The following is a 15,034-nucleotide window of genomic DNA, read 5'->3' on the forward strand; positions in this document are numbered from 1 at the left end:
TGTCTTTGATTATGTGTGGAGGTGGGACGTTGGATGAAAATTTTGCGCTCATTATTATATCTTTGCAATGAGCTTTCACCCACTCCTTTCTGACTGGTGTTTCTGTTTTCTTGTTCAGAATTTGCTACTACCCTTTGCCTGTGGTGCTCAGACTTTATTTTCTTGCATTGACTCTCATTCTCTCAAACAACTTATTTTACACCCCTTAAGTATTTTGGACCAGACTGAAGCTCTCTGGTTCCCAAGATAGTTTACCTAACATCACTTATAGTAAGAATACTATTCCCATAGCTACTGAAAATTCCTGATGACTACTACTCATTCCATTGAAAAATGTATCACAGGGTCACTCTTTTACCTATATTCATTGTCAGCCTCATTGCTGCCTTTATACACATTATTCTGTTTTACCAATGAAGATACTGAGGATGAAAAGTTAACTAGGCCAAGGTCACACCATCAGTCCTGCACAAGTGGGAGGGCCCGTATCCAAACCCAAGGTGGTCTGTCTTTCAAGCCTATGTTTCTCTCTGCCGCTTGTCCCAGCTCGTGGATGGCAGACAAGGCCAACCTACCCCATCTACCAGTGGAAAAGATTCAGGCACTACTATGCCATCCAGCCCTTCCCAACTCCTGTAAGGGCTTTCAAGGGCCCCCAAGAATAACCTGGTCCTACTAAGAATGCATTTCTCCAAACCTCCTGAGTTTGGCAAAATTAGACAGAAGTTAAATTATTGAAGGGCAGGCTGTTGTTTTTAAGAATCCAAATGGTGAGCTGGCTCTTGTTTTCAGCAAGCTTAAGATTAATAAAGGGCAAATTGCAAGGCATATTTTACATGCCCCATTAAACTGGTGGGATTAAGTGTGCACGAAAAGTAATTGCCTTTTGATGTGAATAAAGCACAAAAAGCCCAGACAGAGGAAGCAAGCCCCTAATTTACGGCCCAATAGGAGACTTTCTCCGCAATTATCATCTTAATGTCGAAGAGCATAATATACAGTAACGCTAAAAGGTACACAACACAAAAGTCATTGCATCTTTTGACTCTTGTAGGAGGGCAAACTGTTCTCCCTTCTGGTCAGGCCCTGCTGCTTCTCCACAGTGTGACAGCATTCAGAGCAACAGAAGTCTGTCAGTCCTGGTAGGCTTGTTTGCTTTTTGATCCTTTCAGGAGGGGAAGCAGAGGGAATCCTGGACTGCTTTCTTGGCATCTCATTTCCAGGAAGGCATCCAGGTTCCCTTCTGAACAGATATGACTAATCATAGCCACGTATACCGATGTTTCCAATTACTTGGAAATCATAGTGGTAAGTCAGAGTCTTGTAAATGACTGAACACTTGGATTTCTCCCCCCACAGTCTTAATAACTTGAATTTGCCTGGAGAGATCCTAGGGGATTAGCGCAAAGGGATGAATAATAGCCCAAAGAAATCCTTTAAAAAGGAATAATCCCTGGAACATTTTAAAGTGCGGTAAGAACTCTATAAAAGGAAGTTCCTTGAGAAAGAAAAATCTGAAGGGTGAGATAAATTCAGTCAGCAAGATTTTACCAGAGTGTTGTTTGGGTTTCAATCATTGTTACTGGAAATTTCTCGTCCTTCGTAAAAATATAGCTGAAGTTATTAGCCATTATGTCATTGGACATTCCTTATCCAAGGATTTGGATAATAAATTTTCTGCTTAAATTTGTCCTCTCCTTTCCCCCCAGTCTCCCCAAAGCACTTTTTGACATAAAAATTAAAAGATTAAAGACACATTTACAGTCCAACAGTTTCAACATACTCAGTTCTGAGGCTTAGAAAGACCCACTTCTGTCAGATGGACTCTCATTCTTTTTTTTTATTCTCTTGAAATTAAACAATAATTTTCAGAACAAATAAAGTACTGCTGCATATGGGCTGGAAAAAGTATATGGGGCGTGCGGTATGATGTATACTAGTTTGGAAATAGAAACACTCTTTAACGTCTTATCTTGTACTGGGTCTAAAATCTATATACTGGCACAGCTTTAAGAAATCAACAGAGTACAAATATATTTTTTAATATTTTATTTATTTGAAAGAGAGAGAGAGAGAAAGAAAGAGAGAGAGAGAGAGAACACAAATAGGTAGAGTGACAGACAGAGGGAGAGGAAGAAGCAGGCTCCCACAGAGCAGAGAGCCTGATGAGGGGCTCCATCCCAGGAATTTAGGATCATGACCTGAGCTTAAAGCAAATGCCCAACTGACTGAGCCACTCAGGTGCCACCAGAGTCCAAATCTTAAATTCAATTTGTTAAGAATCTACTCTGCAGCAGAAGTCATGGAAATAAAAGGATTGGGATGGGCTCAAGATGTCACTTAATGTAGCCCCAACTAGAACCCTGGAGTCCTTTGATGCATCTTTGCCAAGAGCCTGCTCCTTTATGTCTGAACAATGCGTGCATCTCCACTCATTCTGTTTTGTGTTGCACCTGACTTTTATTGGTTTATTTTATAAGTTTCTTGATGGTGGGAGTCAAAGGCCATTGAGTCAAATGCCAAGTTTCCTGGCCAACTCAACTAATAATCTTGGAAATATTCTTCATGATTAATTATGGCAGGCAGAAGACTGGCCCTCTGTGATGTATACGTCCTCATCCTTAGAATCTGTGAATAGGGACATCTGGGTAGCTCAGCGGTTGAGCGTCTGCCTTCGGCTCAGGGTGTAATCCTGGGTTCCAGGATCCTTGGAGGGGGCCTGCTTCTCCCTCTGCCTGTGTCTCTGCCTCTCTCTGTCTATGTCTCTCGTGAATAAATAAATAAAATCTTAAAGAAAAAGAATCTGTAAATATTGTCTTATGTGGCAAAAGAGATCATGCTTATGTGATTCAGTAAACAATCTCTAGATTGGGAGATTGTTCTGAATTATCTGGATGGTCTCAATATAATCACAGGGATCCTAATAAGAGGGAAATAGGAAGGTTGAGTCAGAGAGAAGATATGATGATGGATGCAGAGATCAGAGGAGAGGTTTGCAGATGCTATGTGGTTGAGTTTGAGGGTAGAAGGGGGCTACTATCCCCAAAATGAAGAAGCTGGAAAAAGCCAGGAAATAGCTTTCCTTCTAGAGATTCCAGAAGAAACATAGCTGTGCTCTTTAACATGTTTCTGATGACCAACCTCTAGAGACCTCTAGTATAGCAATATAATAAATAAATTGTGTTAATATGTTACAATGACAATAGGAAATTGATAAAATAATCTTGTCCAGCCCAAGATTATTTTAAGTTTGGGCTGGCTACAAAGTCCTAGGTGAAGAGATAAAAATGAAGCCAATGGAGTGAAAATTATACTAACCAGAGGACATAGGTGAAATGTTTTTAGTTCTTCTCTAGAAACTTATTAGTATTTTAAAAATATTATTTGTCTCTTTTTCTTAACTGAGAATATAGAAAAGTTTTGGGTATTTGAATATTCTGGTTGAATCAGTCATTCTAGACTTTAGTATATTGTGTATGTATATATATATACACAGAATATATACACACACATATATAATATGTATCATATGTATGCATATACAAGTGAATACTAGGCAGGAAAAACCATATATCTACAAAACATTTAAAATTTCTAAGACTGAAAGTAAAAGTGGCAATGCCTCTTAAAATTCTAATGAGTATTGTTAAGTCATTTGCCATCTGTAACTATATATTATCAGACAGAAGATATGGATATAAAAATAATTCCCTCAGAAAATTGCTAGTTTACATTTCAAAGTATATCATTCAGTTAACAAAATTAATTATACCAAAATGATATATTATTTCACGTTTTTGTCAAAATCAGTTACATTAAGGAGAGCTGTTTACAAATGGATAAACTGTAGGGGGTGAGTTGGCAGCTACTGAAGGTGACAACTCTGAGCTGACCTTCAACATCTGAATGTGGTTAAGCTGAGATTTTTTATACATATTCAGCCTCACTGACAAGAAGATGTGAAATATGGAATAATCTGGAAACCTATGATTCAAAACCAGACTTGTGATTAGGCTTGTTTGCCTTGATACAATCTTTGAAGAAGAAACTACAAGGCAAAGACATTGATGACATGATGCTTTAAGTCATTACATAGGGCTGTTCTGCTTCAGTGGTCAAGAAGCTCATCTTAAACCTTATAATGTCCCTCTCATAATGTGAGGTAGGTAAGAATTTGAGAGAAGAAGAAATTATCCATAGAATGCGGAGTGACTGGTCTAAGGTTGTGCAGAGGCAGTAACCAGAAACCAGCCCCCCCTCCCACTTGTCCTTTCTGGCATATCATGATACCTCCAAGGAAAGAAATTCTGTTGATGCTCAAGATATCAAGTAGTATAATCTTGCCTGTCAAAAAGAAAGCATATATTAGAGAGATGACTTTGAAAGAAGGAAGAAAATCTTTTGCTTTTCTGCTTTCTGGTGCTCTCCTTCATAAGGAGACTGACTATCTTCCTTCCTTCACTTCGGAACATCTCTATGTTTCCTCCCCACCCCTAGTATCCACATTGTTTCCCTGCCTGGAATCTTCCAACACCGTATCTACCAGACCAGATTTCCCAGCTTCCAAAAACTAGTCCAGGTTAATCATCCTCTAGCAAGATTTCTCTGCTCTCTCCCTTCTCTGATTTCCTGAGGAGCCTATGCTTTGGATCACACCCTTTGGAAATTGTTGTAGCTTATTTGTGATGCAATCACCACTGGGGAACTGTCCCTGCCCACAGTGCATGGTAAAGGGGCAGGCCCAAGTAGTCATGGAGTGACAATCAGATTTCTTTCTTAGGAAGTTGGACTTGGAGGCTAGCATTGAGGTCAATCACGGGGAGAGGGTTCAGATGAAAACTCTTCTAGACTCAGTAGTGGCTAAGCCATACTTGGCTAACAGCAAGATAAAGAGATTGGGGGATGAAAGAGGGAGAGGAAATATTTTGAAGAGACAATAAGATATTCTATAAGAGAGAAGAAATCTGAGAAGTGAAGTTGTTGTGAGAGAAATGGAAAAACACTCTAAATTCCTGGTTGTCCACTGCCTACTTTAGTCTCTGCAGGCTCTCGCTACCCATCCTGCCCTTAGACGAAACTTCGACATCATACAGACTAGGTTTGCATCCCAGCTCCACCCTTTCCTATCCCTGCAAATGTAGACAAGTTTCTTAGTAATTATGCTCAGTTTTCTCATTTACAGAATGGGAATATTAATAGAACATGCCTCATAATTTGCTTATTTAGAGCAAATGAGAATTTAAATGAAGTGTTTAGCACAGTGCATGACTCATATTAAGCACTCAAAAATAGTAGCTACAACTATTGATATTTTTATTATGATTTTATCCACATCTCATCTCTGAACCTCTCTTTCACTTGTAGTGTCTTGTAGACTTCTTTTTCTTTCAACCAAAGTACTTGGTTGCAAGACACATGGACATGTGGATTTGTAGTGGCCTCTAAGTACTATACTTGCGTTTCTAGACAGTATTTTTTTTTTTGTAAATGATTCAGTGGCAGATGCCGTGTTTCTAATTTCCCCGAAACCCTTGAACAGTTAAGGTGAAATTGCAGTGGATATCCTGCAATCAACATTGAATGGATATCCTGACATCAAGTAAACAATACCGTTTACAGAGTTTTCAAAAAACACTTGGTTAAAATTGACATGTGAGAATAATTCACGGTCTCTACCTTTCACCTTATGATTGTTTTTTTTTTTATCTGTAAGTGACAAATAGAATAACCATGATTTTATACATGAAATAATGTGTCTATAAAACTGGCTTTTAAAAAAAGATTGAGTAGTGGTTTGTTCAAAACAGTTGGAAAGGATAAGAAAACAATCCATTTATTTAAGTCTTACGTTGTATGTTATTTTGCGATAAGTAAATTTTCAGAAGCAGTTTTAAAAAATGATACCATCAAGAAAGCCTGACATAGAAATTAGGATGTAGTAAAGAAATAAGTAAATTACTAGGAATTTTGCTGATACCCTCGGTCCTTATTTGCTGACACTGGTGTCACATCCAATATTCATTGTTTCCGTTTCCCACTTATCCCAACAGAAAGAATGGCCTTAATCTGAGATAGAGTACCTGCTTCACCAACACTGTTGTTACTAAAAGACCTTAGTTTTAGGCCAGCCTCTCTAATTTTGGACCTAAAATCAAGACACTCCCTTCTGAAGACCCCTTTACTTAGAGCAGGATTTTTTCTCTTCAGCCTACCTAGTGTCATCTACAAGCCAGAAGCTAGGAGGAACCAATTAACTCAGCTTGGGAAGTGCCAAGTGAGACCATTCATCTCCAAAAACTGCCATCTTGACAGGCAAAACAATTCTAAGTGTATGGGCCTGTCTTCCTCATCCACCTTCCCTACTACCCTCAATCCACAATTGCCTGAAAGCACATACAGTTGGGGTCCTTGGTGTTAAATATAAAAAGCATAACTCACAACTATCCAAAAGGAGATACTCCTGAATAGATCAGGTATGGCTGGATCCAGATATTCAAATAATCTCTCCAGGGATCTCTTTCTTAGATTAACTCTATTTCCCTCCAGGTTGGATTTATTCTTCAGCAAGCCCCCACAAGTAGTGTCAAGAGGGCCACCAGCAAATCTAAGCATATGCTTAATCAACTTAACCCTCCAGTGAAAGACTAGAACTCTTCTTAGTAGCTCCAGAAAAAAAATCCATGAGATGACTCTCACCAGCCTGGTTTGGGATTGCATGTCCATATTTGAGCTCAAAGTCTAACCCTGACCTGCCAATCCCAGAGTGTGAGATCAAGTCTCCTGAAAGCATGTGGGCTAAGGCTAGGAGAACACTGGTTCCTGAAGACAAATCAGAGTGCTGCTCATGTGGGGGTGGCGGGGGGAGACAAAAACAAGGGTTCAATATGCCCTCTCCCACCCACTGCCCTTCCTCTTCCCTGACACTAACTTCATCTTGACGCTTGTTATCCCTCATTTACTTCTTGATCACTCAACTTCTTTTTCAATCTTCCTATTTTTTTTCTTTGCCTATATTTTCTTTTCTCCTGTCTCTCTGACTCCTTTGGTACTTGCTTCTTGGTTCTTAAATTTTTGCACCTATACCTTTCCATCATCTTTTCCTTCTTCCAAACAGTGGGAATTGAATCCCCTTCCGACTGCAGCCATCAGCTTCTTAATATACTATATACTTCAACTTTTTCTTTCTCATTTTGTTGGTCTTTACTATTTTTGATTGGTCTTCTTTGCTAAACTGGAAGCTCCATGAGTGGTGAAGAGATCATACCTTGGTCAATCACCACTGAATCACCAGAACCTTGCAGAACACCTGCCTTATAGGAGGGGACCAAATACTCTTTGTCCAATAAATAAATGAGTAATCCACTGAGAAAAGTTTATATGAATTTGACATCACACATTTTGCTTTCCAAGATATTCTCCTAATGAGCCCCAGAAGAGGAAAATGAGTGATTGGGATCAGGACCAATGAGTTCTTACAGCTATTCTAGTGAATTCATGATTTCAGAGGAAATAATAAATCAGCAAGCATCTTATGGAACTATAAATTTCTAAACAAATATGCGGATTGAGAAACCAAATGTGAGTTGACTGCTAAAGACTTGTTAGAAAAACACAGCTCTTCTGTATTGCCCCCATGCAAGTGCACATATATTATTCAGTGGGGTTCTATGTAAAATCAAGATATGTTTCTATTTACTAATTAACGTTTGGCAACAACTGGACATTAATGAGTTTGACCTGAAAACAGAGGCCAGGCAAAAGCAGTTCACAACATCCTGTACTTCAAGCAACACTTTCATCCAGGTATTTGCAAAGACGATTATTTCAAGTAGACTCAGTTTCTAAGTTCATTTTCATCTAATAAGACTTGAAAGTTTTCTGGTAAGTCACCCCTATAATTACAGGTATTTAGGCCACAGACTCTTAAATGTTACCTCTCTAGTCCCTCTACTGGACAAAACCAAGTACATAAAACCTGTGGTTCACTTAAAAATTAACCGAGCTTCTACAATATTTTGGATAAAATAAGTCTTGGGTTATTTCTTCTGCCCACCAGAAAGCTCACTTTACTTTTCCAGGGAGCGCTAAGGAGATGCAGCGACCTTGCAGGCCATGCATACACATGTGTGCAAGCTAGGATTAGTTATAAATATCTGAGCAAGGGGAAAAGCTAATTAGAATAGGCTTGCTGGCTCTGCAGTACTGTACAGTCTCCTTACATTCTTCCTAGCCCACGTGGTGGTCATAATCATGAAGCAACACACTGTGTAATGTCCTCATCAGTTGGTTTGGAGTAGAGCATTTAGAGACTGAGTTTTGAAAAGAAAAGAGAGAGAAAGAGGGAAAGAAATAACCTCTTTATATATATATATATATATATATATATATATATATATATATGTGTTGTATGCATGTATATAATATACATATATATGACGTGTGTGTGTGCCTTAAGACTAGAAACTAACACTTGCTGTGATTTAGAAAGAAAGCTAGGGGTACCTGGGTACTGAGTCAGTCAAGCGTCTGGCTCTTGATTTCAACTCAGGTCATGATCTTGAGGTTGTGGGATCAGCCCGCATCAGGCTCTACACCAGGCTGTGTTCTCTGTGCTGGGCATGGAGATTCTCTTAAGATTCTCTCTCTCCTTCTCCCTCTGTCCCTCCCATGTGTACTCTCTTTCTATAAACAAATAAATAGCTAAAACACTTTGGATAAGAAAAGAATAAACCAATTATGCACCAATTTCCAACTTTCCTGATTAGACCAAAACCAAAATTAAGTTTTAAAAAAGGAAGTGAAGGAAATCCAGAAGACCTGGATTCAAGCTCCTGCTACACTACTGACTATACCTATTTTACTGAGCCTCAATGTCCTCATCTGGGAAAATGAGGTGGGGAGAATCCCATGAGAAATATTAGGAAATATTTAGTGAGCGTAATGTCCCATCCAAATCCTAGGAGTCCCCAAAGAAGGATGGGTTCAGAAAGCAGAAGATGCATTATCTTTGAAATAGAAATTTGTCATAAATAAGCACAGAACGTAAAGTTAAATTAAAATGTTGTAAGTTTTTTTGTGAACAACAGAGGCATATCTATATCTGTATCCAAATATCTGTATCTTTATCCAAAATTTATAACTGGAATTCACTACTCATATAAACTAGGCAACTAACTAAATGTAACATAACATATCATTTATAAAAGTAACAATGCTTGGCTTGTTGATTATGGCAGATCTCAAAGCTGATGATAAATCCCAGGGGGACTAAAAAAAAAAAAAAAAGAAACCAGGAGTTGTATAGATAAGATCACTTATTCTGGTAGAAAAAGCATTGAGATTCAGACCCAAAACAAAAATTCAAGTTTCAATCTTGTACCACCACTTACTTCCAGTAAAATTTCAGGCCAGTAGTTTAGCCTCTGAACTTGAATTTCTTGATCTGCAGAATCTTTGCTTACTTTAGTGCAAAGAGTATTTACAGGAAAGAAGGAAGAGCTTAATATGATAAGACCAAAAGCTCCAGATGATGGCAGAGAATGAAATTCAACTTGAGAATTCAGATGTTCCCAGGGAAGAAACTGGAACAGAGAAACTAAACCACAGATAAATAAAAAAGATGCTTGAAGAAGACATAGGAAAGTTGAAAAAAAAATTGAGTTACTGATGACACATGTCTATGATTTTAAAAGCACAGTTAATGTAAAGGGACCTACCTATTCACATACTGATAATTTTTTAAAATTCTGGATAATGGCAAATAAATGATACACATTTATTCATAGATCATATGTTAAAACATGTATTTAACATCATGGAAAATATGAATCAGGATTCAAACCTATCATATTGGATGGAAGACACAAATTATTTAAGTACATGTTTGCAAAATGTTTTTTTTAAATTTTTTTTGCAAAATGTTTTTAATAAAAGAATTTTGGGATGCCTGAGTGGCTCAGTGGTTGAGTGTCTGCCTTCAGCTCAGGGTGTGATCCTGGAGTCCCAGGATCTAGTCCCACATCGGCTCCCTGCATAGAGCCTGCTTCCCCTTCTGCCTGTGTCTCTGCCTCTCTCTCTCTCTCTCATGAATGGATAAATAAAATCTTTAAAAAATAATAAGAGATGGGATCCCTGGGTGGCGCAGCGGTTTGGCGCCTGCCTTTGGCCCAGGGCGCGATCCTGGAGACCCGGGATCGAATCCCACGTCGGGCTCCCGGTGCATGGAGCCTGCTTCTCTCTCTGCCTGTGTCTCTGCCTCTCTCTCTCTCTCTCTGTGACTATCATAAATAAATAAAAAAAAATTAAAAAAAAAATAATAAGAGATTTATAAAGGTAAAGTTATGCTGTTAGCTGAAGTAAAAGTCAAAGCCATAAAAAGAAAGAAAGAAAGAGAGAAAGACCAGAACAAAGAGTATCTCCTTATATTGCTATGAAAGACAAGCATCTTGAGTCTTATGAGCACCCAAAGACCATCTTTAAATCAGTCAGTAAGGGCAAACAAACTTCACTGAATTCTCTATATTCCCAACTTATCACTATGTACTTTACATGGCTCCAAACACACCATAAAATGAAAACAAGTAGAAATCCTGTCCAAAATGAAAGAATACACAGAACTGAGAGTAATGCTAAGTGTTCTTACATGTGCTATTTCTTAATTGTCACAATAATTTTTGAGATATGGCTGAGCATGGGGGAGCGTGAGTGTAAACTGTATAAACACACCAATGTCTACTTTTTGGGATTCAACACAGTGGGGTAATAGGTACTAGGAGATCAAGTAGAACCCAAGTGTTAGTTTTATTGTTGGGCCAAGCCATTCCTAATGAACAAGACCTCATAGTTGGATGGAGGGCATGGCTGGGAAATAAGGACAAGGTGAAAGTCTCTTCTCCTTGTTCTTTCACCTAATGTTGGGGGCCCATCTATAGCAAGTGCTGGGTCTGCAGAGTGGACTCTGACTTTCCCATTCAGCTCTGAGCAGAGCAGGCAGGCGCACCTTGCAGACTCACATAAAAGTGCACGCAACAACCCTCTTCATGCAATGGCCTTGTCCAATGTGCTTGTGGCTTGGCAGTAACAAATTCAGGTACAGGCCCCACTTCACCTTTGCCATGTTGTCCAGGGGAAGATAACATGACTAAGCAGTAACTTCCAATATGCTAAGTCAACACAAAGGTGAAGGATGACCCAATGCAGCTGAATTTTTCTGCTGTAGAGACAGATCCTCTCTTGGTAATGACAGGAAGTAGACAGAGAGCTAAATAAAAGACCTTTCCTAAGCATTTTGGATCAAGAAAAAAGGGGGAGAGGGACGCCTGGGTGGTTTAAGGTCGAGCATTTGCCTTCAGCTCAGGGTGTGATCCTGGGTCCGATGATTGGGTCCTACATCAAGCTTCCTGTGAGGAGCCTGCTTCTCCCTCTGTCTATGTCTCTGCCTCTCTCTCTCTCTCTCTGTGTGTCTCTCATGAATAAATGAATAAATAAATAAATCTGTAAAAAAAAAAAAAGAAAGAAAAAAGGGGAAAGAAGGGAGAAAAGACCAAATTTCATTTCTTTGGAGACCAAAGTAGGAATGTGACCTAAAGAAGAGATGTCTTCTTAAAGAACCCACCAAAATCAGTAGAATTACTTACACTTTCCACAGCAGGAAACAGAAGCTGAGGACAATTATGTGATTTGTCCAAAGTAACATATCTTATAAGCTATGGTGTGCACAAGAGACAATTATAAAGCAAATCAAACCTAAACTGCTTGAAATTGACTAGAAGTAAGGAGTTTGAGGAAAAAGAATTAATCTGGGGTACGTTGAGTGGAAGGAAAATTTAAGCTGGCATTGAAGCCAAGATTAAAATAGAAGGTGCTATACAGTTAAGTTCAGCACGAATGAATGGGATGGATACCATGTCATTTAGAATGCTTCCAGGTAAGCAAATACCCCAAACACCTTGGAGCTATAGACACTGCAGAAAATTCAAGAGATAGAAATCTCAATGATCATAACAAATAAACAAATGGTAACTATTGACCATACAACTCAGTGAGGAGTTTAAAAAAGAACAGTAGAGATAAAGAGGCCCCGGCCATCCTCTGACACTGATCTATTTCACATTGAAGAAGTCACTGCGTATTTTTCCTTTAATTCTCTGTGTAAGACAAAATCAAGGTTTTCTTTCCTCAGGTGGGTCTGAGCTTCTCAGAGGCTCTTTATAGGACTGGCTAATCAGACCCACTGAAATGTGGAAATGATCTTTGTATAATTGGGAGACTCAAAGACATCAGAGCAAATGAGAAACAACAGAAAAAGAAAAGAAAATGAAAGAAGTGCTCTATTAAACTTCCCTCTATTACTTTATACATTGAAATAAAGGAATCCACTTAAAAATTTAACATACAAATGATAGTACCCTTTACAATAAAAAAAGCAGTCCCCAATATTGTCATGGGAGAAAGATAATATTTCTATAATGGTCACTTATATCATTTTTAATACATACAAGTGGTACATTCATTACAGGAACATCACAGCAAAATATGCCATAATGAGAAAACACAGGCACATTACGCCCACAATCCATTTCATTATTATGATTGCTTTGCAACTATTCCATATTTAGAGGAAACATCTCTCATCCTAATGTGCCGTCCTTCTGCTTTAGGACAAGATAGTCCATGGATGGCAGCAAAACAAAAATAGTAAAACTAGCCAAAAAAAAAAAAAAAGAAGAAGAAGAAGATGTGGTTATCGAACTTTGGTTATATGTGTAATATCAAATTCTGAAAGCAGCATCATAGCATTCCAGGGTCCTTTAGAGGCCAACAAGAGTCAGTATTCATAACTCTCGTCTCTGCATCCAGCAAACAGTCAAGTGAACACAATCACTGTGGAATTAAAATGTGACATGAAACTGAGATCACATCAGAGTCCAAAACAACATTTAAAACTTCTTCAAAGTACAAAATAGGTGGTGGTTGCCAGGTCAGTGTCTCTGCTTACTCACCATTTGATCCCTGATGCTAGATCCAGGGTGGTACATAACAGCCCCTTCCAAAAGTCTTTGCCAAATGGATGTTGAGATGCTAACTTGAAACCAAAGTTCACATAGAGCTGCAGGAACAGGTGGGCAGAAGATGATACTTGGGGCTGGAAGCAGAGCTGATGTCATGCCAGAATGAGGATCGGGTGTGGGAGGGTGGAATAGGGCTCATCAAGTAGGGCAGCAGCTATGATACTGTTAAGGCAATGGAATTTAGGTCAATAAAAGGTAGAAAGGAGTGAGAAGTACCGTAAGTATTATAGATCCAGGCAGACCCCTTCTGGAATTTGTTAAACCCAGTAAAAATGGACAGTGTCCTGTTCAGCTCAATATAGAAACTTTTATTTTGTGTATTTACTATTTATAAAGTATTACTACTACTAGTATACACAAAGATAAATCTAATATGTGTCTCCCTGTCCTTGAGAAGCTATCAGTCCTGTAGGCTGGACAGGCATTTAATTATTAACCTTGCAAAGGTCAATTGACATGCAAATTGAAATGCTTTCTTGTTATAGGGTCAACCAAACCAAGATGGAAGTTGAAAGTAAAGATTAATTTGATTTTGACCTAGGAAACATGCAGTGTCTCTAAGAAGCTTATGGCATTAGCCAGACCTTAAAAATAAGAATACATAATGTTACCTAAAGATGGTAATAGGACAATAATCACTTGAGGCTGAGGGAATAGCATAATGGTCTTTAACTTCATGCAAGTCATAGGCCCCTTTAAGAAGCTAATTAAATGCACATTTAAACTTGCATATAATTTACACGAAGGTACCAAGAAGTCCTGGGCTTAATGAAGTCCATCTTTGGATGCTTAGCTCCATGGACCCCAGATGAAGAAATCTTTGAAAGATTAAGAATTGACAACCAAATGCAAGGTTCTGAAAACACAGGTGACTGAGTATAGTGCCTCACGAAGCTAAGGGAAGTCTGGGGCCTGGTCATGGATTGTCTTGAACATCACATTAATGGTAAATGAAAAGAAAATTAAATTTAGATTTGCTAATAATAGCCTCACAAAGCTATCACCAATTAATCAGCCCTTGATGGAAAGAACTTCATGTTGAACAGATATATCTCGTTGACCTAATCTCAAATCAGCATTCGAAATAGAATGAAATCAATGAGGTATGAGTATAGAAAAAGATACAAAGAGAGATTTCTTTTTTAAGTTTAAATTCAATTAATTAACATATAATGTATTAGTTTCAGAGAGAGAGTTCAATGATTCAGTGTTCATGACATCATATGCCTTCCTTAATGCCCATCACTCAGTTACCCCATCCCCCCACCCAACTACCCTCAGCTTGTTTCCTATGATGAAGAGTCTTTTATGGTTTGTCTCCCTTTCTGATTTCATCCTGTTTTATTTTTCCCTCTCTTCTCCAATGATCCTCTGTTTTTTTTTCCCCCAAATTCCACATATTAATGAGATTATATCAAAGAGAGATTTCTATGAAGCCATTTGCTTTTCCCCAAACCCTGCTCCAGCTAACCTGCCAAAGTTCTGGCAGATAAGTTCTTGTGGCACACAGAGTCATCAGGGAACTTCTGACAGAGGACCTGTAACTTTCTTGACACTCTGACCCTACCAGTTGTTGCCCCCTCCTGCCTTCTTACTCAGGCCTGGCTTTCAGCAAGCAGGCTGTGAAGGTTGGTGGCTAATACTGGGACCACATGCAGGTCAATTATCTGTTGCCCTTGCTTTTGTGTATTTTCCCCGACCTCAGGATTTTCTATTCACACTCAGCATCTACTGTTTCTTTAGGTCAGCTGCCCCTTTGACCACCTACCTTGCTCCATGATTTCTAGGAGAATGGTTACCCAAGAAGGATGCTACCCATGTGCTCACTCATTCTTGGAATTCTTTCTTGATTGTGCTGCTAAGTCTAGCCTATGTGTTTGTTACCTGGACTCTGAAAACCCCTTAGACTATTCTTTTCCTCTTCAGTGTCTTAACGTCCCTGTTGCCAAATTCTCTCCCAGTGA

At 38.8% G+C, this 15,034-nt stretch overlaps 1 long non-coding RNA gene across 5 annotated transcripts in view; it reads right to left on the reverse strand.

Annotated features, from left to right (window-relative positions):
- LOC140612104 (uncharacterized) overlaps positions 1-15,034 on the reverse strand; it is a 74,982-nt gene that overhangs the window by 25,990 nt on the left and 33,958 nt on the right. For 3 of the 5 annotated variants that reach the window (XR_012013413.1, XR_012013414.1, XR_012013412.1), the window contains exon 5: positions 13,002-13,232. This is a non-coding gene — a long non-coding RNA (uncharacterized lncRNA). Of the gene's footprint in view, positions 1-12,481; positions 13,233-15,034 lie in introns of those variants that run through there. The other 2 variants (XR_012013411.1, XR_012013410.1) reach the window with 2 other exon arrangements.

Source organism: Canis lupus, chromosome 20 (genome assembly GCF_048164855.1).
Source record: "Canis lupus baileyi chromosome 20, mCanLup2.hap1, whole genome shotgun sequence".
Classification (NCBI taxonomy): Eukaryota; Metazoa; Chordata; class Mammalia; order Carnivora; family Canidae; genus Canis; species Canis lupus.